At 35.8% G+C, this 22865-nt stretch overlaps 1 long non-coding RNA gene across 1 annotated transcript in view; it reads right to left on the bottom strand.

Annotated features, from left to right (window-relative positions):
• Window positions 1–10559: 10559 nt before the first annotated feature.
• Window positions 10560–22865, bottom strand: part of LOC141539510 (uncharacterized) — a 19975-nt gene continuing 7669 nt past the window's right edge. Inside the window, exons 3-4 of the long non-coding RNA XR_012481310.1 lie at window positions 17562–17725; window positions 10560–15725 (exon numbers count right to left, since the gene is read on the bottom strand). This is a non-coding gene — a long non-coding RNA (uncharacterized LOC141539510). The remainder of the gene's footprint in view (window positions 15726–17561; window positions 17726–22865) is intronic.

Genomic DNA, 22865 nt, shown 5'->3' with positions numbered 1-22865 from the left:
CATGGATAAATGATCTGAAAAGGAGAGAACGTGAAACTGGAAAATCCTAGACAACCTGGGAATGGGAAAATTTCATCAAAAGGAAAAAAACAAATGAGAATATTAAAGATATACTTTGTGAACTTCATTGTATTGCCAAGAATTAACCTTGCCATGAAGTTCCCTCCATGACCTTAAGTCTGAGCCATACCTTCTCCTCTCATGCTTAAACCACTGATATATTCCAAGTCAAGTCAAATCAATGAAAGTTAATAAATGTCCATCAAATGCTAGTCACTGCGCTAAGTGTTAAGAATACAAAGAAAGGCAAAAGATAGTCTTTGTCTGAAGGAGTCCATTGTTGTACTTGTAAAAGAAAACTCCTTCAAAAGGATGCCAATGAGGCATTTAGTGGAGAGAAAAGAACAGAAGGAAGATCAAACAAGTAGGATAGCCTTGAAACCTAGTCTGTGAAACTTACAATGTCCTTTTAAAACTATAGTTATTAGAACAAATCAATTAAATAACAGCATTTATTCAGCACTTATTATGCACTACGGGCCACACTAGCTGCTATGGATGCAAAGAAAAAGTAAAAACAATTCCTGATCCAACAAGCTTACATTCTTTTTTCCAATCGATTCAACAAACATTTATTCATTTTACAATTGTCAACTAAAACCCAAGAGGGTAAATGTTTTTGTCATAGTCACATAGCTTATTAGTGATAGAAATAAGACTAAAACCCAGGTTTCTTGAATTATTATCTAATATTATCATTGAGTTAATACTAGAAGGAATTTTGACAGACATTTAGTTCATTCCCCCTTTATTTTACAGGTAAGGAAACTGGAGACTAGAGAGTCTAAGTGACCTTCCCAAAGTCGCACTGCCAGTAAGTGACAGTCAGGATTAAAATCAGGTTCTCTACTCCACATCTAGCACACTTTCCTTTTCCCTAACACCAAGTCACTCTTTTTATGTATTTTTTCCTTCTGCTCCTTTGATTTATCTAATACTAAATCTATTCATTTCAATATGTTTCTCCTCCTTTTAAAAATCATTCTTCTCAATCAAGACTTGTATTCAGGTCCCAGTTTTGTCATTAACAAATATAAAATTTCTTAATCTCTCCTCATCTCATTGTCTACATCTGCACAATAATCATAAGGTTGTTGTGAGGATCAAATATGATAGAGAGTGTAATGTTCTTTGTGTACAATGCCACAGTCATGTTTATATGATACACATAAAGTGGATGCAGGTGAACCTCATAGAATAAGGTACTAGCAATTGGCAGCTAGTTGATTCAATAGAGAGAACTGAGCCTGAAGTCAGGAATAGTTGAGTTCAAAACCAACTTCAGACACTTAGTAGCTTTGTGACCTTCAGCAAGTCACTTAACCCTGGGGACCTCAGTTTCCTCATCTATAAAATGAGCTAGAGAAAATGGCAAACTGCTCTAGTATTTTTACCAAGAAAACTCCAAATGGAAGTAAGATGTGACTGAAAACAACCAGAGCACAACTTGGATTGTCCATTTGCAATGCTTGACATTTGCTACATGACTGATTCACCTCCTTTTCCACACACACACACACACACACACACACACACACACACACACACACACACACATATATATTCCTTTTTTAAAATACACAATTCTGAGCCCTTTGACTTTCCTTAACTTCCATTGACATCTTCAATCCATTCTCAGCTTTAGCATACCCAATAGTTTTTTTTATAGGCCTATTATACATATACAATTAAGCCCCTTAGACTTGCTTACATTTTCTATATATTTTTTTAGAAATCTAAGTTTAAGGGAAAATTCTCTACAGTTCCACATGGGTCTTTTCAGACAAATTTCATTTTTCCCTTCTCATGAGAATTTTTCATTTTATTTATTTCATTCTTGAGCATCTTCTACTCACAGGGGTTGTCTATAGCATTTTAATTAAGTCAATAAGTATTTATTAAGTTCCTACTAGGTGCCAAGTACAAGTGATACAAAGAAAGACAAAAACAAAGCAAAACAAATTCAGCCCCTACTCCAAAGCAATTAACTGTCTAATGGGGGAGATAACACAAAATAATTATGTAAAAACAGGATATATATAGGATAAATTGGAAATAATCTCAGAGGAAAGCCATTAAGATTAAAAAGGATTGTTTTCTTTTTAACAAAATGTAAGTCTTTAATTTAATAGATCTTTAAGGAAATCAAGGAAGCCAAGAGATAGAAACAAAGAGGGATAGAATTACAAGAATGAAGCATAGACAGTGGAAATGCACAAATTTGGGAGATAAAAGTCTTGACCAAGGAACAGCAAGAAGGCCAATGTCACCTAAGCACAGAGTATGTGGCCCAGGAATAAGTTATAAGAAGACTGGAGAGGTAGGAAGCACAAGATTTGTGAAAGGTTTTTAAAGACAAACAGGATTTTATATTTGATCCTGGAGATAATAGGGAACTACTGGAGGTAATGGAGTAGAGGGGTGACACAGTCAATCTTGTACTTGAAGAAGATCCCCTTATTAAATAAGTGAAGAATGGGCTAGAATGGGGAGAGACTTAAAGCAAAAATTCCAATTAAAAAGCTATTGCAATAGTAGTAGTGGGAAGTAGTAATGGCTACACTAGGGGAATAACTAGAGTAGATCCATACTAGTGTCAGAGGAGAGAAGTAGGGAATATATGAGAGATATTAAGGAGAAACAATAAGACTTGGTAACTGATTAGATATGGGGGAGAGGGTTATAAAGAGAGTAAGAAGTTGAGGATGATACCTACATTGTGAGACTGGTTAACTGGGAGGAAGATGGTACCCTCAATAATAAAAGAGAAATTAGAAAGGGAAAATCAGGGAGGGGAGAGGTAGAGTTCAATTTGGAATATTTTGCAGTTGAGATATTTTCAAGACATCTAGTTCCAAAGGTCCAAAAGGCAGTTGGTGATGTGAGACAGAAGTTCAAGAGAGAAATTAGGACTAGGTAAATAGAGCTGTGAATTATCTATATGGAAATGATCATTGAATCCATAGAAGTTGATGAGATCACCAAATGAAATAGAATAGAGGGTTAAGCAAAAAGAGCCCAGGAAACAGCCTGTGGAATACCCATAGTTAGTGGGCCTGACCTGGGTGAAAATATAGTAAAAGATTCAAAAGGGGTCAGAGAGGTAGAAGGGCAGCCAAGAGAGAGCAGTGCTCATGAAAGCCTAGAGAAAAGAGAGTATCACTGAGAAACAAAAGGTGATTAATAATGTCAAATGTTGCAGAGAGGTGAAGAAAAATAAGAATTAAAGAAAGGCCATTGGATTTGGAAAATAAAGGATCATTAGTAACCATGGAGAGAGCATTTTCAGTTGAATTATTAGGTCAGAAGACAGATTTCAGAGAGTTACAAAGAGGGTGAAAGAAAAAGAAGTGGAAGCACCAATAGTAGATAACCTTCTCAAGAAGTTTAGCCACATAATTCCAATAGATTTGTGATGGGAAGAGCCATTTTCATCCACAGAGAGAACTATGGAGACTGAATATGGATCATAGCATATTTTTTTCTTTCTTTCACCTTTTGATTTGATTTTTCTTGTACAGTATGACAAATATGTAAATATATTTAGAATATTTGCACATAGCAAGATAATTATACAAATATGTTTACATATATTGGATTTAACATATTTTAACATGTATAACACATATGAATATATAACATATATTGGATTACTTGTCATCTAGGGGAGGAGGTGGGGAGAAGGAATGGAAAACTTGCAACACAAGGTTATGCAAGGATCAGTGTTGAAAAATTATCCATGTATATGTTTTGAAAATAAAAATCTTTAATAAAAAAAGAAGATTTGTATAGGTTTAACCTATATTGGATTGCTTGTTGTCTATGGGAGGGGATGAAAGGAGGAAAGGAGAAAAAGTTGGAACGAGGTTTTGCAAAGTGAATATTGAAAATATTTTTGCATAGTTTGGTTTTTAAAAATGGCTATTAAAATGGAAAGAAAAAAAAGAAGTTTAGCCACAGAAAAGAAAATGACATCATGGTAAAGAAAAGCCAGTGACTTGCCTAAGCTTTCCCCAAACACCTTTAAATAATGCCAAAAATAATTCCTAGGGTAGCAGAACCCACAAAAGTACAGAGTGAAATAATTATCCACCCAAAGACAACTTAGAAGTCCACCACATCTGGATGAGAGTGGAACATGGTTCAGGGCAAACTATAACAGAACAATTCCAGCCTCAACAAACCAGGAACATGTCTTGGGAATTACTAAGTCAGCAACAGTAGCAACCACTTCCAGAGCTTTCATCCCATAGACAATAAGAGAGTCAAATAACTGATCAGGAGATTACAGGGTCTCTTTGCTAGTGCTGAAACAGAACTCTGATTCTTTGCCCATACTTTGATGAGGGTCATAGTCCTGGATGGCAGTCCCAGAACAAGGAGGAGCATCACAGACATCACAGTTTGTGACCACAGGGGAACAGTGAGATTAAGAATCCTTCTCACAATTCCAGGCAGAAAAGAGTGTTTGTGGTCACTCACAGACCACAGAACACTCAAGAGAGTAGTAAACACACCTCTCCTTAGATCATACCACCTTGGAAGAACTGAGACCTTACAGATCCCTAGAATATTTTTGAAAACAACTGAACAAAACCCCTGAAGTCTGAAACAATGCACAATCCACTCTGGAAACAGAGACCTATTTTAACAAAAAGTTAAAAGCCAAGAAATAGGTTGGGGAAATGAGCAAATAACAGAAAATAATTCTGACCATAGAAAGTTACTATGATGGCAAAGAAGATCAAAACACACACTCAGAAGAAGATAACAAAGTTGAAACTCTTACATCCAAAGTTTCCAAGAAAAATATGAATTTGTCTCAGACCGTGGAAGAATTAAAAAAAAAAAGTTTTGAAAGTCAAGTAAGAGAGGTAGAGGAAGAACTGGGGAGAGAGAGTGATGCATGAAAATCATGAAAAACAAGTTAACAAATTAGTAAAGAAGACAAAAAATACCAAAGAAAATAACACTTTGTAAAACAAAAGTTTGTCTGAAGCCAAATGGTCAAAAGATGTGCAAAAAAAAAGTCAATAAGGAGAAGAATGCCTTTAAAAAGCAGAATTGGCCAAATGGAAAAAAAGAGGCACAAAAATTCACCAAGGAATAAAAACTTCCCTAAAAATAGAATTGACCAACTTAAAAGGAGGTATGAAAGCTCACTGAAAAAAATAATTCCTTAAAATTTAGAATTGAACAAATGAAACCTAATGAATTTCTGAGAAATTAAGAAATCTTAAAAATAAAACCAAAAGAATGAAAAAAGGATACAATGTAAAATATCTTACTGGAAAAACAACTGACTTGGAAAATAGATCCAGGAGAGAGAATATAAAAATCATTAGACTACCTGAAAACTATTTTTTTAAAAAAGAGCCAAGACATCATCTTTCAAGAAATTATCAGGGAAAATGGCCTTGATATTCTAAAACTAGTAGGTAAAATAGAAATTGAAATAATCCATTCATCAACTCCTGAGAGAAATCCCAAAATAGAAATTTCCAGGAACAGCCAAATTTCAAAGTTTGCAGGTCAAGGAAAAAAAATATTACAAACACCCAGAAAAAAACCAATTTAAATATTGTGGACCCACAATCAAGATTTAGCAGCTTCTACATTAAAAAATCAGAGAGTTTAGAATATGATACTCCAGAGGGAAGATAATAAATGTTGGAAGGGATATGGGGAAAATTATACATTAACCAGATATTGTTGAAATTGTGAACTGACTTAATCATTCCATAGAGCAATCTAGAATTATGCCCAAAATTGACCTAGCAATACCACTACTAGTTCTATATCCCCAAAAAAGTTAAAAAAAATTAAAAAGACATATATGTACAAAAATATTTGTAGCAGCTCTTTTTTTTGGTGGAAAAGAATTTGAAATTGAGGAATGGCTGAATAAATTGTGATATATGATTATGATGGAATATTTATTGTGCTGTAAGCAAGGTTGTTTTCAGAAAAACCCGAAAGATTTCATGAGTTAGTACAAAGTAAAATTTACTATATACAAAAGTAACAGTAATAGTGTAAGATGAAATCAGTTGTAAATGATTTGTTTATTCTTAGCAATACAATGATTCAAGACAACTTTGAAGTACTTATGATGAAAAATGCTAAACACCCCCAGAGAAAGAACTGGGGGAATACAGTTTAAAGTATGCTTTTTTATTTTCTCTATTTTTCCCAAGGTGATGTTGTTGGATTTTTTTTTCATTTTCAGTCTATATTTTCTTTCACAATATGACAAATATGGATATGTTTTGCATGACTACGCATGTATAACCTATATAAAAGTGCTTGCCTTCTAAATGGGGGCAGGGCGGGGAGAAAAGAAGGGAGAGAATTTGAAACTCAACATTTTAAAAATGAATTTCAAAAGTTGTTTTTACATATAAATGGGGAAAATAGAATATAAAACAAATTCAAAAATAAATAAAAATACAAAAAAGAAAAGTGAACATGAAAAAAATATTATCTCATAAAAAAGAAATTTAGCCATAAATGGGAAGAGAGATATAAGATAATAAGTAGCAGGAGAGATATAGGATAAATAGACAAATCAGGTGAGATTTTGGAGGAGGTATGAATGTGATCACAGGCAGCAGGGAAACAGTCAATATATTGAAAATAAGTGAGAGAATGGGAATAAAAGAAGCAGCAATATGAGATGGAATATAATGGAATAATACTTATCTTTCCTCTGATGCCTTTGAAGTCTGGTTTCCCAGAATCATAGGGTCAGACTATACCTGGATTTCCCCTTCTCAATCCTCTTACTTCATCAGTGTTGACCTTCATCTGTTCTTTGTACAGTTGAAATGCTTCTTTTATAACTCTTTAGCCCTTTAGCTGCAAGAATATCTTTCCATTAAAGTAGATGATTTGTCCTCTTTCTTTTTCAAAAACTGTAATTTTAAGGAAATTATCCTCTTGTGAGAGGTCCAGTGCTCAAATCCTCAAACTCTGGGTGTCTTGGGAATCCTCAAACTGAGGATAAATTTAAACAGAAAAAAATGTTTGTTTAGAAACTCTGTTCTCTGACCTAGGCTTAGAAAAAGAAAGGAAAAGGTAGAAAAAAATTGTCAGGAACTGGAGGTCCAGAAATTTAATTCTCAGTCTTATCACATTCAAGCCACCATTTTCTGCCCCTAGGAAGAAAGGAGGAGTAGAGCTCTATCTCTTCTTTTACTCATTTAAAAAAAAATGGTTCCTAGCCAAATCATTTCATATCTCATCTTTATAGAGAAACGGGAAACTATTTTAGTTAGTCAATCAATGTGAGTCTCATTTTGGAGGGAGTCTCAGGTTTGAGGAACCAATTAATCATCACTGGTCTTCTAATCAATCTCCCTTATGCAAGGAAGTAGAAATATATATATATATATATATATATCTTGTTCTGAGAATACAGAACAGAAGTTCCTTCCTAGAATGAAGTAACAAAAGATTAATTGGAAAGGGTGAGAAGACAATAAAAAGAGGGAAAAGAAGGCTAGACATTTTGATTTAATCTAAGAGGCAATGGCATGCCACATTATACTGTGAAGCAGAGAGATAATAGTATGAAAATTGTATTAAAGGAAAATAATTCAAGCAATTGCATTTAAGATGGGTTAAAACAGAAGAAGCTGGAGATACGGAGTCCAAACAAAGTGAAAGTTGCTATAATCTTCCTTATAGTCCTCCACCCTGACCATCTTCTTGCCAGTCCTCCTGCTGTTCTGTCATGATTACCAGATCTCCAGAAACAGCATCCTGGATGATATAAACCAATAATCTTTGGAATTCCTGTTCTGGGACAGACTTGTTCTAACCAGTGAGTCAGTGAGCACAAACTTGCATTATCCATTATTTGTAATATACTCCTCAGACTACTAGACCACACTGCTGCCATCCATCTTCATCATTTTCTTGTTATTTGTTCTGCTGCTCTATTGGTAGCATTCTCTTCTCTGACTCCACTTTTAGCTCTGGAAACCATAATTAAATCAATGTGATCATTGTATTTACAAAAGGCCTAACAATTGATTTCCCTCTGATTTTACCTACCATTCAATGAAGTAAATAATTGGTGCAGTGGGTAGAGTATTGGGCCTGGAGTCAGAAGGACCTTAGTCAAAATCTGGCCTCGGACACTTACTAGCTACGTGATCTTAGGCAAGTCACTTAATCTCCATTTACCTTAGTGTCTTCAACTGTAAAATTGGGATAATAGTGCCTACCTCCCAGATTATTGTCAGGATAAAATGAGATAATATTTGTAAAGTACTTAGCACATTTCTTGTACATAGTAAGTACTTAATAATAAATGCTTGTTACTTTTTTCCTTTCTTTTTTGCTTCCTTCCTTCCATTCTCTATCACAGTCAGCAAGCACTATAATACTCCTCTCTGTTCTTTATTCCCTTTTATATGTTGTTATCTCATTATTAAAATGTAAGTTTCTGATAACAGTAGCTATCTTGCTTTTTGTATTTATATTCCTTATACTTATAGAATGTATCCCATAGTATGAGCTAGATAAGATGTTCCCATTAGTTCATGACTAAAATATCAGCCCAGACACTTTCTTATAATAGGAATAGAAGGGGAATCATTACTGTGTGTGAAGCATCTGCTTTCCAATGTTTTTTTCTCTATTCCTCCCAAAATCTCACATCCTTTGGAAGGCTGACAGAACCCCATTTCCCCTGAATATGATATTAAGTTTAAAGAAAAAAGAGCTTCCATTGCCACCTTCCTGTATCTATGGACATGTACATTTCATATGTTAACTTGGTTAGTTTTATCCATACAGTAGTTGTTGGATATAGAGATTCCTAAATTAAAATGTTTTGTATCAAAGTCAAAATTCCCTGTTCTTCATCTTTGTCCAAGATGGACAATAAGCATTTAATTTATAGAATGCCCGAATCAGCTTAAAGAGTCAGATGCCATATATTTTTTACCATGTTTAACATATATTGTATTACTTACCATCGAGGGGAGGGGTGGAAGGGGGAGAAATTGGAACACAAGGTTTTGCAAGGATTAATGTTGAAAAATTATCAATGCATATGTGTTGAAAATAAAGAGCTTTAATTAAGAAAAAGAGTAAGATACTAGCAGGTCTAGGCAGTGGGGAACCTGGAGAATTATGGCTATGGTTCAAAATTACCTAGTCGTGCAATGGTTATGAAAGCTGTTCACATTTTCACTGTGCCTCTTACTGAAGAGGGAGACCTTAGATTGAACTTCCCCAGATCTCTTCTAGGTCTCTTAGATATCTCTTAGAAATTAGCAGCACCAGCAGTGGTAGCTGCAGAAGTCAGAGTTTATAAACTCAAGTGGTTTATGGATCTGGATGGCAGCAAAGGGTGACCACTCATTGATAACGCTCCAGCTTGGTGCTCTGTAAGTGCCTTCTCTCTAAGGAAATGTTTGGGAAAAGACTGAAGTGACAAAGTGGTTTGATTAATCCGGGTTGAGTTTAGATTTGAACATGTAGAACTCTGATCTCCTAATGTGTATTTCAATGACTTTCACTTCATTTCAAAATAGGATGACTTTTGGCCTCGGCTATTAGCAGAGCAGCAACAATTTTGAGATAGCTTAATCTTCTTTCTGTCTGTTAGCCTGCCAGGGTCAGGACCCCTGGACCACCACCAAGTGTCCAGTGACATGCAATTTTAATGTCGACAGAGTGTCTCTCATTGAAGTAGCATCCTTCTTTATCCAGCACAGAGATGTAAGGGCAGCCATCCTTACACAGGCTCCAGGCACAGAGAAAGTTTACATGTACCCACAGACAGCCCACATCCTGGACTCCTTGCGTTCTGCACCAGGACCACTTTACAACTGATTAACCATTATGTAGCTTGATGAATACCTTTTGTTTTCTACAGACAACAGGGAAGAAAGACATTGATCTACTGTAATACCTGCAAGTTTGGAGATCCAAATGAACAAATCTTTATTAGAGAGTGTTATTCTTCTCTTGGTAGCAACCTTCCTGTCCCGTGGCAAAGAAAGTCCTATCTGGGAATAGTTAAGAGGGTGTACTAGCTTTTGCTGAGCTATTCAAAATCTATTTCAGCAGATATATATATATATATATATATATATATACATCCAGGTGATATAGATAAAGGGATTAAGCTGAAGCCTGGGCTGAAGGAAAGCAATAGAGTTCGACTGAAGTTTTAATTCTTCAAGCTTGGCCAAGTAATTTGAGAATGAATAAAAGATTCCTCATAAAGGCAACAATGTGAGATGAAGAACAGTGAATGTGTTTAATAATTCATAAGAAAAAATTTATAGAATATACTGGTGACCTCTGATGTCTATATATAAATGTGGAGGATATGAATAAAGAACAAACAAAAATGATAAATTAAACAGGAAGCAGGTAAAAAAAAGTTTCCTATGTATTGGGATTCAATGGAACATAACCAGGAGTGTGTTGGTAAATGTTTAACAATCAGTTCTTTGTGAAAAAAGTTTATACTATACTCTTTTAAGTTAAATTCACTTTATTAACAATTTCTCCATCACTTTCTTAGGTCGACATAATCAACAAAACAATAAATTTAATAGAATGTAACCAGGAGTGTACTGGTAAATTTTTAACAATCAGTTCTTCCTGGAAAAAAAGTTCACACTATACTCTTTTAAGTTAAATCTGCTTTATTAACAATTTCTCCATCATTTTCTTTGTTCTAGATAATAACAAAACAATAAATCAAGCCTTGATTTGTAACCTTTCCTGATTTCCAAGATATAAATAATCATATTGCAAATTTAACAATCAGTTCTCAACAACCAGTTCAAGCTGGGCCTAGCATACTTCTGGATTCAATCCATTAATAGAACATGGCCTTAAATCATAGGATCACAGATTTAAAACTGGAAGGATTTTTCAAGATCATTTCATCCAACTCTTTATTTTATAAATGAGGAAACTAAGGCCTAGTGATATTTAATTGCTTCCCTAGAGTCACATAGCTAGTAAACGACAAAGTATGAATTTAAACTCAGACCCTGTGCTTCCAAATCCAGTACTCTAAAATGATATTCCATATTTAAAAGAAATAAATTATATAAAAATGGAACAGCTCTATGAACTATGTAAATACAAAGTATATAAAGATTAGATGGATGATAATATCAGAGAGAAAGCATTGAACTCAAGAGGAGGTTTAATTGTCTCTCTTTGTTCAGTCATTATAGTCATGTCCAACTCTTGTGACCTCCTTTGGAAGTTTTCTTGGTAAAGATAATGGAGTGGTTTGCCATTTTATAGATGGGAAAACTGAGGTAGATAGGGTTAAGTCATTTGTCCAGGTTCACACAGCTAATAAGTATCTGAGCCTAGATTTGAACTGAGGTCTTCTCAACTCCAGGCCTAGAGTCAGTTGCCCTGTTTCTTTTATTAGCCCCTTTCTGTAATTTCAACTGCTAAACTGGGAAAAAATCAATTGATCCAAATCTATTGATCAATTTCTCCTCTTCCCTTCACCCAAATGCAATTTTATATATAATCAATGCTATTCTGCTGCCTTTTAATCTAATCTTTTCCTTTTAAATAAGGCATTTCCTTCCATAACCATATTTAATCGAAAGTCATATACTTCATCAATGAGATTAAATTACTTTTTGTTTTCAGATCTCTAGTTTACCTATACTTTTCTTAGATCATTTGTTTTTTTGTTGCCATTCTTCTTGGATTTTATTTCCTGAAAAGTTCTTGTCCTCTGAGCTGGTATTCTTTTTCCTCTTTTAGAACTGTGTGGCGTCTGACTTGATAGAAATATGGTCAATCTTCTCTCTCAATTTAAAATCTTCAAACAGGACTAAAAGTCTCTGAGTAAATACATTTGCAGCATATTACTTGGCATATACTCTCACAATGGCACATTTCAGGGGTGGGTTGGTTCCTCAGAGAGTGACTGCTATTTTAGATTTTAGGGTACCCTATGGGTGACTACTTCTAATTCTATAGCTCATGAACCCACATAAATGTCTTTCCCAAGAATAATCAGGCAGTAGATACAATTAAGTTATTCACACAGGAATTTACCAAAATGTTAAAAGGAGAAATATCTAACTATAGCTACAGATACAGCTGCAGATATAGATGATATAGATAAATTATTTTCTATTAGGTTTTCTCAGATTTCTTGGGAACTTTCCCAAACTTCTCAATGTAGAGTGCTGTGATTGTTCTACAATCAGTAAAGGCCTGTCAAAGCCCTAACACTAACAAAAGACATAATTCAGTCATTATCCATGAGGATTTCTCTAAGCTTTTATCTTTTCTTTCTATTGAACACCTCTGTTGCACCATTTCTAAAGTGGTGTTTATTAAATGAGAGGGAGTCTAATGTAATTTGTAGAAAGCATACTTCAGAGTTAAGAAGACTGGCTCCAAGTGCTGCCTCTGATATATACTGCTTGTGTATCTATTATACATTAAATTAAAGGAGTTAATGCAAGCAAAGTGTCTTGCAAGCATTAAAATAATATGTAAATGTCAGTTGTTATTATTGCTACTAACTTCTCAGGGCTCCCAGGCATCTCTGTGAGTCTCTAAGTTACAAATGAGTTGTTAACCTGCATAAATGGAAGGAGTTTACACAATCACAGGTCTAGACCAAAAAAAAAAAGCGTGGGGGGGAAATAATATTAAAATGTGTTGTCTACTTCACATGGTTGTTATAAGGACAGTGCTCATAAATCCTAAAGTGTTGTTTAAGAGGTTATTAATATTCTGTTGATTTAGTACAGAGCAGATAGCACCTTTGGTAAAAGCACAATAATCTAATAGGTCAAATCCATTTGGATTTCCCTCAGTTTAAATTCATCATCTCTGACAACCAGGCCATGAGGATTTCCAAGAGAGACACAAAGGGAGCATCTTTACTTCTCCTTATCTTCCACTCATCTTTATGGCCATATCCACACTAAAAGCTTGCAGCCTCCATGAATGATTAACAAACCTTATTGCAACTCACATAATATAAAGCTATGTTTTGTTCTGTGAGAGATTTGGATGCATTGGTGTCCTGCTTTCAGATCGACTACTTAGGGGGAGCTATTTGGAGTAATAGGTTGAAGACCAGCCCTGAAGTCAGGAGGACTTGAGTTCAGATTTGGTCTCAGATACTTAATACTTCTTAGCTGTGTGACCCTGGGCAAGTCACTTAATCCCAATTGCCTCAGGAAAAAAATCAACTTCTTATAGTCAAATTATGGTAGATCTATGAGCTACCCTCCAGTAGGACTGCCCTTTCACTAACTCTGATTATTCTTTTATCTAGGATGCAAGTTATTCACTTTCCATGTGAAATCAGTTAACTTCTCTGGGCCTCAGTTTTCCCACTTGTAAAATGAGGGGGTTGGGATACATGATCTCTATGGTTCTTTCTACCTATAAATGTATGATTTCAAAGGCTTATGATCCATGTTTGTGAATTAGAAAAGGCAATGAGTTCATACGAGTCCATGCCTTTAAACATCTTGGCAGAGAGGGAGTATGTAAATACAAATCTCCCATAAAACAACCAAGCCTATGCAGATATAGAATATGGCAAAAGACTTGGGTGGTCCAGGAAGAATAGGCATTCTAGAATTGCTCTTAGGTTCAGTTTGAAGGGAAGATACCATAGTGTAGAGGAAAGAGCATTGGACTGGGAAGTCCCCTAGCATAAATTGGCTGCATAATCATGGGCGAGTTATAGTTTCTTCATTAGGTAACTAAGTAGCACATTCTAGGTTGGGCCTGGAACAGGGTAGACGTGAATTCAAATCTGCCCTCAGATACTTTCTAGTTAAGTGATCCTGGATAACTCACTTATTCTCTGTCCGCCTCAGTCTCTTCAGTTGTAAAATGGTGATCATATCTGTCTTCCAAAGTTGTTGTTACTACAGTGTCTTGCACATAGTTGGGGCTTAATAAATGCTTAATCCCTTCTGTCCACTCCCAACCTTTCCCTAGGTACATCTGTCATAAGGGCATTAGCCCAGTTATTCTCTAAGTACCTCTCAGCTCTACCTTTCTGTGGAAATGTGTGATATTTCTTTAAGAGACAAAAATATTGTTATATTTTACTCTGACACATATAGGCTTTACTGAGGATTAGGTTAAAAGGTCCTAATGTTCCCTGGCCCTAATATTTTGTCAGTGAGTCCAGTAGCTGTTGTTAGTGGACCAACATGTTTGGTTGGATGGTTTCTTTCTTGTTCCTTTTCAGCCATGGCAGTGACTGATTAATGGTGTCTTCTTCTACGGATTGCACAATGAGATAGGAGACAGGATTTCAAGATATTCCCAAGTCACCTTCAATTTGTCTCCCTATAATATAATACATTATGTGTGATAGTGATATGTGCGACAGGGCTACAACAGTGAATTTTGTGTTTATGCTTATATTATGCTCTTCCAAAATTGAGCAACCTAAAATTACTCAAAAGAAAGGAGAGCTTTGTGACAAGGGGAATATAGTTTAGACTTCATTTATTCAGATCCTACTAATTCAGAGTTACTGGTTGTGTGGATTGAGGGGTAGGTTGAAATTTATTTTTTTAATTCAATTGAATTCAGTTCAGCAAACCTTGCCTAAGATATAAAAAAAGGCTTTGTTAAAACGATAGTGATAGCAATAGTGCAAGAGTGCTGGCTAAGTTTATTTTGGACAAGAACATTTAGAGTCGGAGCATGGTCAACTACCCAGATACATCCAATAGGCAATTGTTTGTAAAGGTAATATCAGGTACCTTTTGTTTTTTAAAGTAATCAGAATGCTTCTTTTACACTTAACCCGTACACCCCATACTAAACCTAGGAAGTAGTGGCAGTGGTGGTGGTACAAGTTGGGAGTAAGATTGAAGGTAAGGAGAAATAAAAAGCTGCTCAGGAAAGCATTTCCCAAGATCCTTGGAGGTATATGGCTTGGCCCAAGGTCATCCCTGCCCCATTTTGCAGTTTGGTCTAAATTCCTGACTTTTTAATTTATTTTCCATTTCTAGAACACCTTTCACCCCAGGATCTTAAACAAAGTAAAAGCCAGAGAGTTAGTCTGAGCTAGGCAAAAACATCTTTTAGGTATCTAGTTTCCTTCTCAATCAAAGGGTGCTAATTGTATTAACCTGTATTAACCCTGACAAGATTGATTGGCAGCTGCAATGTTCCTGGAACAGAAGAAGTCAACATGAAAGCATTCTGCCTGCATACCTTTGTCTCTTGCCCTGGTGGTCCTCCAAACACTCCCACTGGCTTACCTCCATTGCTGTGTGTGTCTCTTTTCTCTCCCACACAGGGAGAGCCTGGGGTATGTATTTTTTTTTTCCTTTTTAAGTGCTCTTAGAAAAAGGAAGGCCCATAGGCATGTCACCTACCCCAACAAAAAGAAAACCACTAAAACCAGATCAGTCCAGGAAATCATCCTTCATCTTTTTTTTTCTTCCTTTTTCTCTCCAAATTCAATGACGTGATATCAATGTTCTTCACCAAATTCATTTCATTGTTTGATTCAGTGTGGGTTTTGTTTTTGTTTTTCTTTATTCCCAGAGTTCTCTCAGTCAAGCAGGTATGTGTTTGGTGTTATTGCAAATGATTCTTGGATTTATTTATGCCACAGGCATAAATAATTCTTCTTTTCTGAAGGACACGTCATGGTTCTGGAATTTTAAAAGGGAAAAAATGAGAAACAGGGAGCCCATCTGGAGGTGAAGCACTGACATGCAGACACATGCTTATCTGGACAGACAGATGGGCAGGTGAGGCTCTCTAGATGGAATGGAGCAAAATTTAAGGGCCAGACCCTTTCTGCCCATCAAGTGCGCCTCCCATACTAAGTGAGGCTACTCTGGCCTTAAACCAATCAAATAAGAGTTGGGTTTTTATCTTAGTCCACAGGAGAACCAGCAGATTGGTTTTAGACCTGAATTAGTGTAGATCATCCCTGGTCCTCTAAGGGTGTCAAAACTGAAAACTGTAATCCCCTCTAGAGGTTGCTGAGGAGTCTTTACAGCTAGTTCCAATGTTTGCATCAGCTTTACAACTTCCCCAGCATTCTTCATCTTAGAGATAACCCTTTTTTTTCAAAGTGATATTTAGTTCAATAAATTTCTACTAAGTTCTATCAAGGCACTCTGTGTACAGCATTGAGTAAGATCCAGTTCCTTCCTTCTAGGTCATCACAACCCACTTATAGAGAAGATAAAACAAGAACCCAACAAATAATCCAAATTAAAACTTGAAAATTTCATTAGATAAATGTAAGCTCTATTACCTCAGGAGACATCAAGGAAGACTATGTGGAAGAAATGAGCCTTAATGAAAAAGAAGGATTTAGACAAGTGGAAATGGAGAAATATGCAAAGAATATATCTATTTTTGTTTCCCACTCTATCCTCCACCTTTGGAGTCCAATCCAATTTGTTCCAAACTTGGTATTTGGTATTTGACCTACAGAGGTTACAGCTAGGCCTGGGGGTTACCTAGGACTTACTGTAAGCTAGGTTCCAGGATCCTGAGGTCTCAATACTGCACCAGTTGCTGCTACTCCTTAGACTGTGACACAACCATTTCTAGGGCTAGAGTAAATGGTTAGTCCTAGAGGGCAGGGAGGACATGCAATGAATGGTAGCCTGAAGGAATCAAAGCCTGTTCTTAGCTATCTGGTTTCTTGCCTATGTTCATCTCTCTGGGATCTCTTTAAAAACAAACAAACAAACAAAAAAAGGGCAAAGAGAAAAAAGGGTAACTTTTAATGAAAATTCTTTTTTTTTTTAATAGGACTAATGCAAAAGGTAACCCCAACTCACAATAGCCCAAGTCAAACAATTTATCTCTAATTAATCCATAGAACTTCCACGGGGACATACTCTCAAACTCTCAAAGGTTTAACTCTCTGTAAACTGATCATGTTGATCAACCCCCTATATAATTATCCATCTATGTATGTATTGTCTCCTCTCTGTATAATGTAAACCCCTGGATGATAGAGACTCACCTTGCTTATGTTTTCTCCAATGTCTTAAAATATATGCAAATGCAAGAAGGAATTATGTAGAAAGCTCCTACTATAGAAATTCCTTCCACCAAAGCAAATGACCAATCATCTGACTTATTTGATAAATCCTAGGGACTAGAAATTAAGTGACTGACTAGAAATTAAGTGACTTCAGCAGTCATATTTCTAGTAATTTTCAGAGATAGGATTTGAATACAGGTCTTCCTATGTCCAAGTCCAGTATACTACATATAACATACTATATACTTTTTCTTGTCTCACACAAAATAAATGTTTAAATGTTACATTGAAAGAAATGGGAGTTATTTTAATAATTAGACTTTTTGAATTTACAAGTCTCTTTATAGTTTATCTTCTTGGGCTGTTGTGGGTTGGAGCTATCCTTTTGCTAGGCCTGTTTAAAAAAAAAGAATTTTCATATATATATATATATATATATATATATATATATAGAGAGATATATATATATATAGTTTACCTTTATGATTTTTACTTCTCTTCACAGGGAAGATCTATATTTCAAAATCCTCTGACCTGTCTAGTTTCAGAAAGGAAAAAACCTCAGGTTGACCATTTTCTCTTGAATCTTTTACTTCTTTTGAGGACCAGCCATCTGCTTCCATTAGTTTTCTGCTGGCTTAACTGTTCCATACAAAGAAATAAACAATGATATGTAAGTTCAGGGCTTCAAAAAAAATATCATGAAGCTTTTCAAATTCATGCTTTAGATCTTTGGGAAATGGGACATGCATGGGATGTCTTTTTGTATTTCTTAATTTTTGATCCAGTTTTTATTTTTAATGGAAAATTCAGCTTGTGAGAAAATTCTTAATTATAACACGAAAGAGGAAGTTGTGTTATTACAGAAAGAATACTGGAGTCAGGAAAAATCAATTTGAGTTTCTGGCTCTGTTACTATGTATTCTGCCGATCTCTACAAGTTACACTATAAAGCCTCAGTTGTTTTATCTCTAAAATGAGCTTGAGACTTTACTCCCTACTGCAAAAGGATATTTTCAAGAGAGCATTTTGTAAACCTTAAAGTTCTACCTATTTTTTCTACACATAAATAGATAAAAGTAGTTGCGAGATAAAATTACATAGCACTTTGGAGCATAAAGAGTGTTTGGGGAAGGTGATCATCTCTGGTGTGAGATCTTGCCAAGCCCTTTTCAGGGCAGTTCATCCACCTTTGGAGTCCACTCTCACCTGTGGCTCCTAGAAGCTGTAGCATGTGCGACAGCCACACCCTGGTAAACCATCTTGATAGATGGACTAAACCAGGTTAAGGTAACCTCAGACCTCAGATCCATCAGTGCATTAGAGGGATGACTATTCTAAATATGTGAAGGATTCACTGGCAAAATGGAGAGGAGAACAATTTGTTCCAACACCTCTGATGGTGGCTAGAGCCATATGATGATAGCAGAGTACTTAGCGTTTGGTCAGTCATCAAAGACCATCTGCATCTCTGGCCATCTCCACTCATATTTTTATATTGTCACTGGACATTAATGATTCTGAAGATTTTATATAATTCTACGTTACTCAAATCCAATTTATACACAAGTCAAGATATTAACCATCATCTACTATTTTACCCCAACATTGTGTTGTCATTGGTTCACTTTAAAAACAAAGGACAATAACATCCTTACAACAACTCTGTGAGGGAAGTTCTATTATTACCCTCATTTTGTCAAGGCTAAGTGAAATTTTCCAAGGTCACATGTCTAAGGTAGGATTTGAACTCATTTCTTGCTAATTCCATTAACTTTAAGTCAATTCTTTTCCCACTCTGCAAAATCCCTTGCTCTTCATATATCCATATCCATATTTGTATATGAGTCTATGGAGATCTGTGACTTTTTTGGCATAAGGGATTGCCAGAAAAGTAATTCCTTCTACCAATACAGACCTGCAGCTGTCCTGAAATTTATAGTATTAGATAGTTGAGATCTTGATGAATCTAAATCTCTGCTTAGAGATAAATTCTCTACCCACTTGGTCATGTTTTCTTAACTAGTCAGAATTTTATTTAGTTGTGTGAGGGGCCCAAAGCTAATCTTAGACTTAGGGACAAATCACAGTTACTGCTGATATTTACATATCTGTAATGTTAGGTCAAAATAAATGTTTAATGACAGAAATCTTGAAAGAGAAAAGAAATTGCAAAACCTAGGGTTTAAAGGGAAATAAGGGAAGAAAAAATAGAAAATCTTATTTGCTGGAATTAATTTATGGAGTCCTGCTTTCCCCTCCTTACTGGAAGCTAGATTTGTCTCACTGTAAAGACTTTGCCAAAAACAGCAAAACCCTGGGGGCATGGTTAGAAAAGATAGGTATTGGCGAGTCTCAGCATCTCCGGTTCTTGCAGGATCACCAGAATTGATATAAGTGCAATGAGTTTAGGGAAACTTATCAAAGTGACTGTCACCAAAAATCAGCTTGTTTGGAAACTATGAGCGGCTGCTTCCATCTACCTTCTAAACTAGTATGCACAGGTTCCACCCCTTTCTCTTCCTTCCTCTTTCACTCCCCTCCACCCACAGTTTCTAGGGTGATTCAGGAGATTAAGGGAAAAGCAGATAAACTCTGAATCAGAACAGGGTGTGAGAGTGAAGAAAAACAGCTCCAAATGTAACACAGAGGTGCAGATCCCCCAATCCTGTGGGACGTGATAGTTATGGAGAAAATAGCTTCTCCTTCTTTTTCTGAGTGTTCTAGAACAGGATGAAAATGCAAATGGGTGCTCCCCTGCCCTCTGCAGACACTTAGTGCACAGATGAGAGGTTGAGAAGAAGAAATAGGGCTAATTATGGGGGGAAAAAAAAAAAAAAAAAAAAGATGAAAAGAGGAAGAGCAACGGAAGGGAAAATTATACAAAGAACAATGATAAAAAAAAAAAAAAAAACAGGAGAGAATAAACATTTATATAGCACTTATGTGTCAAGCACTGTGCTAAAAGTTTTACAAATATCAGCCAATTGACCCTCACAACAAGGCTGGGAGATAGGTGATTATTATCCCCTTTTTACAGGTGAGGTAACTGAGACAAGCAGAGATGAAGTACCTTGTCTAGGATAGAAGAGAAATTCTCACTTGAAATGCACAAGAATCTCATACCATATAATTAATTTCTGAAGAATTATGGAAGGGAAAACAAATCAGATTTGCCTAATTTAATGCCTCTTCAACCTCATTTTTAGAAAGAATAGACTAGGTAAACAGTAACTATTCTCTTGAGAATGGATATTGCCAAGTATAGTGGAGGGCTAACTCCAAGTTCAACACAAAGCTCCTTCCCATCTCCGTGTGTCTGCCATGTCCTGTGCCTGAAACACTGTGCTTCCTCACTTCCAAACCTTAAAATCCCTGATTTCTTTCAAGATTCAGCTCAAATGACATCTTCTATAAGATACTGATATCTTCCCTTCTAAGGTTAATTTCTAGCTATGCTATAGGTATCATGTTTATACCTATTTATTTACATTTTTTTCCTCCCTGATTAGAATGTAAGTTCCTTGAGAATAGGGAAAATTCTTTCCTTTCTTTGTGTCCCCAGCACTTAGATAATGCCTGACACTTAATAAACACTTCATTCTTGTTTTTCTTGTATTTCCTTTTCAAAGAGGATCAGTGATATCACAGGTAATATCTTCAGTTGAACATGAATTGGGTTTAATTTCTTAATAAATAAATTGTCCCCTAACTAACTGATCTTGAACTTAGAGTAAAAAAGAAGGAAGGAAAAAAGACAAGTTCAATTCAATCCCTGTCCAATTTATAGGTATAGTGTGATACAATAGAAAGAATATTAGTGCAGCTAGCATAGTGGATAGAGCACCAGTCCTGAAGTCAGGTGGACCTGAGTTCAAATCTAGCCTCAGACACTGAACACTTCCTAGCTATGTGACCCTGGGCAAGTCACTTAACCCCAATTGCCTCAGCAAAAATAAATAAGTAAATAAATTTTATATATATAGAGAGAGAGAGAAAGAGAGAGAGACTCTGGAGTAAGGAAATCTAGGTTAAAATCCCACTTCAGTTGCTCATTATCTATATGACCTTGGGCAAGTCATTTAACCTGAGGTCCCAATGTTTTTACTAGTGGTAAAGCAATGATATCAATGTTATCTAACTCAATTAGAAAAGGAAACCATAATCCATAGATAAAAATGCCTGCAGACCAGTTGTAAAATGCAACATTATATGTTTTATTGTATTTTTGTTTTGTTAAATATTTACTAATTATATATTAATTGTTCTGTTAGTTTTGACCTCTGGAGATGCTTCCAAATCCAAGTCTTAGATGCTATAAATACAAATCCTGATTCTGGCCCTTATTAAATTGGTTCCTCACCCCTTTGAGCCTTGGTTTCTTAGTCTGCAAAATGACATCTGTACTATCTGTCCCACAGGGTCGACAAGAGAATAGTGTTTTTAAGCTTTAATGTGCTATATAAATGTTATTATTATTTTCTCATCTTTTTCAATGGGCCATGGGATTCATCATTATTTTTCTATTATTCTTAATGGTCTGTGGATTATTACATGAGTGGATAAAGTAGCTGCTTTTTATTATTGCTAAAAGCATAGGGCTGCTCTGAAGGATTTCTCACAATTCACATTGGAAAGTTGGGTCCTAGAGAGTATCTGATTATTACAACCCTATTATCCCCTGGAGTAAGCTCTTTGTAATGCTATCACTCACCTGCATTCACTGGAGTGCTTTATGGTCACCCTGCCTAATGATTTGGACCGCTGGGCAGTGCAATGTAGGAAATGCCTAGAATCAGGAAGTCAAATCCAGCCTCAGACACTTACTAGCTGTAGGAACCTGGACAACCTTGTCTGCCTCAGTTTCCTCATCTGTCAAATGAGCTGGGGAAGAAAAACTACTCCAGCATCTTTGCTAAGAAAACCCCAAATGGAATCACAGAGAATTGGAAATGACTAAAACAAGTCAACAACAGCTATCAAAAATAATGATTATCCAAAGATGTTAGAATGAAATAGCTTTTTAAATTTTTTTTCCTATGTTGGTGTAGTTTGTACAAGGCAGTTTACCCTCCCCACAAATTTATGATACTTTCCCACAAGTACATGCAAGGTCTAGGGAAAAGTGGGCTCATACATGGCTGCTAGAAGTGCTTTCTTCTCCTTCGTAGGTACTCATGAAATTCCACTTAGTTATGATGCTTTTTCTACTGGGCTCTTTGATAGAGTCTTAAATCTATCTTTCCTTAGCGTGTCCAGTCTTTCCTACATTCCTAATGCAGACATTATTGTCAATCATTGCTTTCCCAAGGAAAAAGAATTGGCCTCTGGGTCTCTGAAGTTCATGAAGTATCTTCTTTGGACAAGGGAAGAGTATGAGAACTTGGACTTTTGTCCTTTGAAACAGCTGCTTCTCCGAGATAATTCTCTCTCTTCTCTACCACCAGACACTCCCTCAGATCTCTGGTTCTGTAATGGTCGGCTCTTTTATAGGCAACCACTGAGGCATGACCAAGCTTCCTCAATTAGTCTGACCCACTTCCTATGTAATCTGGTTCATTTAATGCCTTTTAGAGACATCTGAATTGATCAAGGACTTTTTTCCAGACTTGATTCAATAGAGATATAACCCCATCTTATGAAGGTAGGAGTATGTTTTGTTGTCCCATATAGTTTACACATTATGATGTAGTGACAACTATTAAAATATTATTTGTTTTCTTTTTGTTTAATCAAATGAAATAATATTTGTAAAGCACTTAGCACAATGCCTGACTCATGG

Source organism: Sminthopsis crassicaudata, chromosome 4 (genome assembly GCF_048593235.1).
Source record: "Sminthopsis crassicaudata isolate SCR6 chromosome 4, ASM4859323v1, whole genome shotgun sequence".
Lineage (NCBI taxonomy): Eukaryota > Metazoa > Chordata > Mammalia > Dasyuromorphia > Dasyuridae > Sminthopsis > Sminthopsis crassicaudata.
This window is presented reverse-complemented; position numbering and strand designations above follow the sequence as displayed.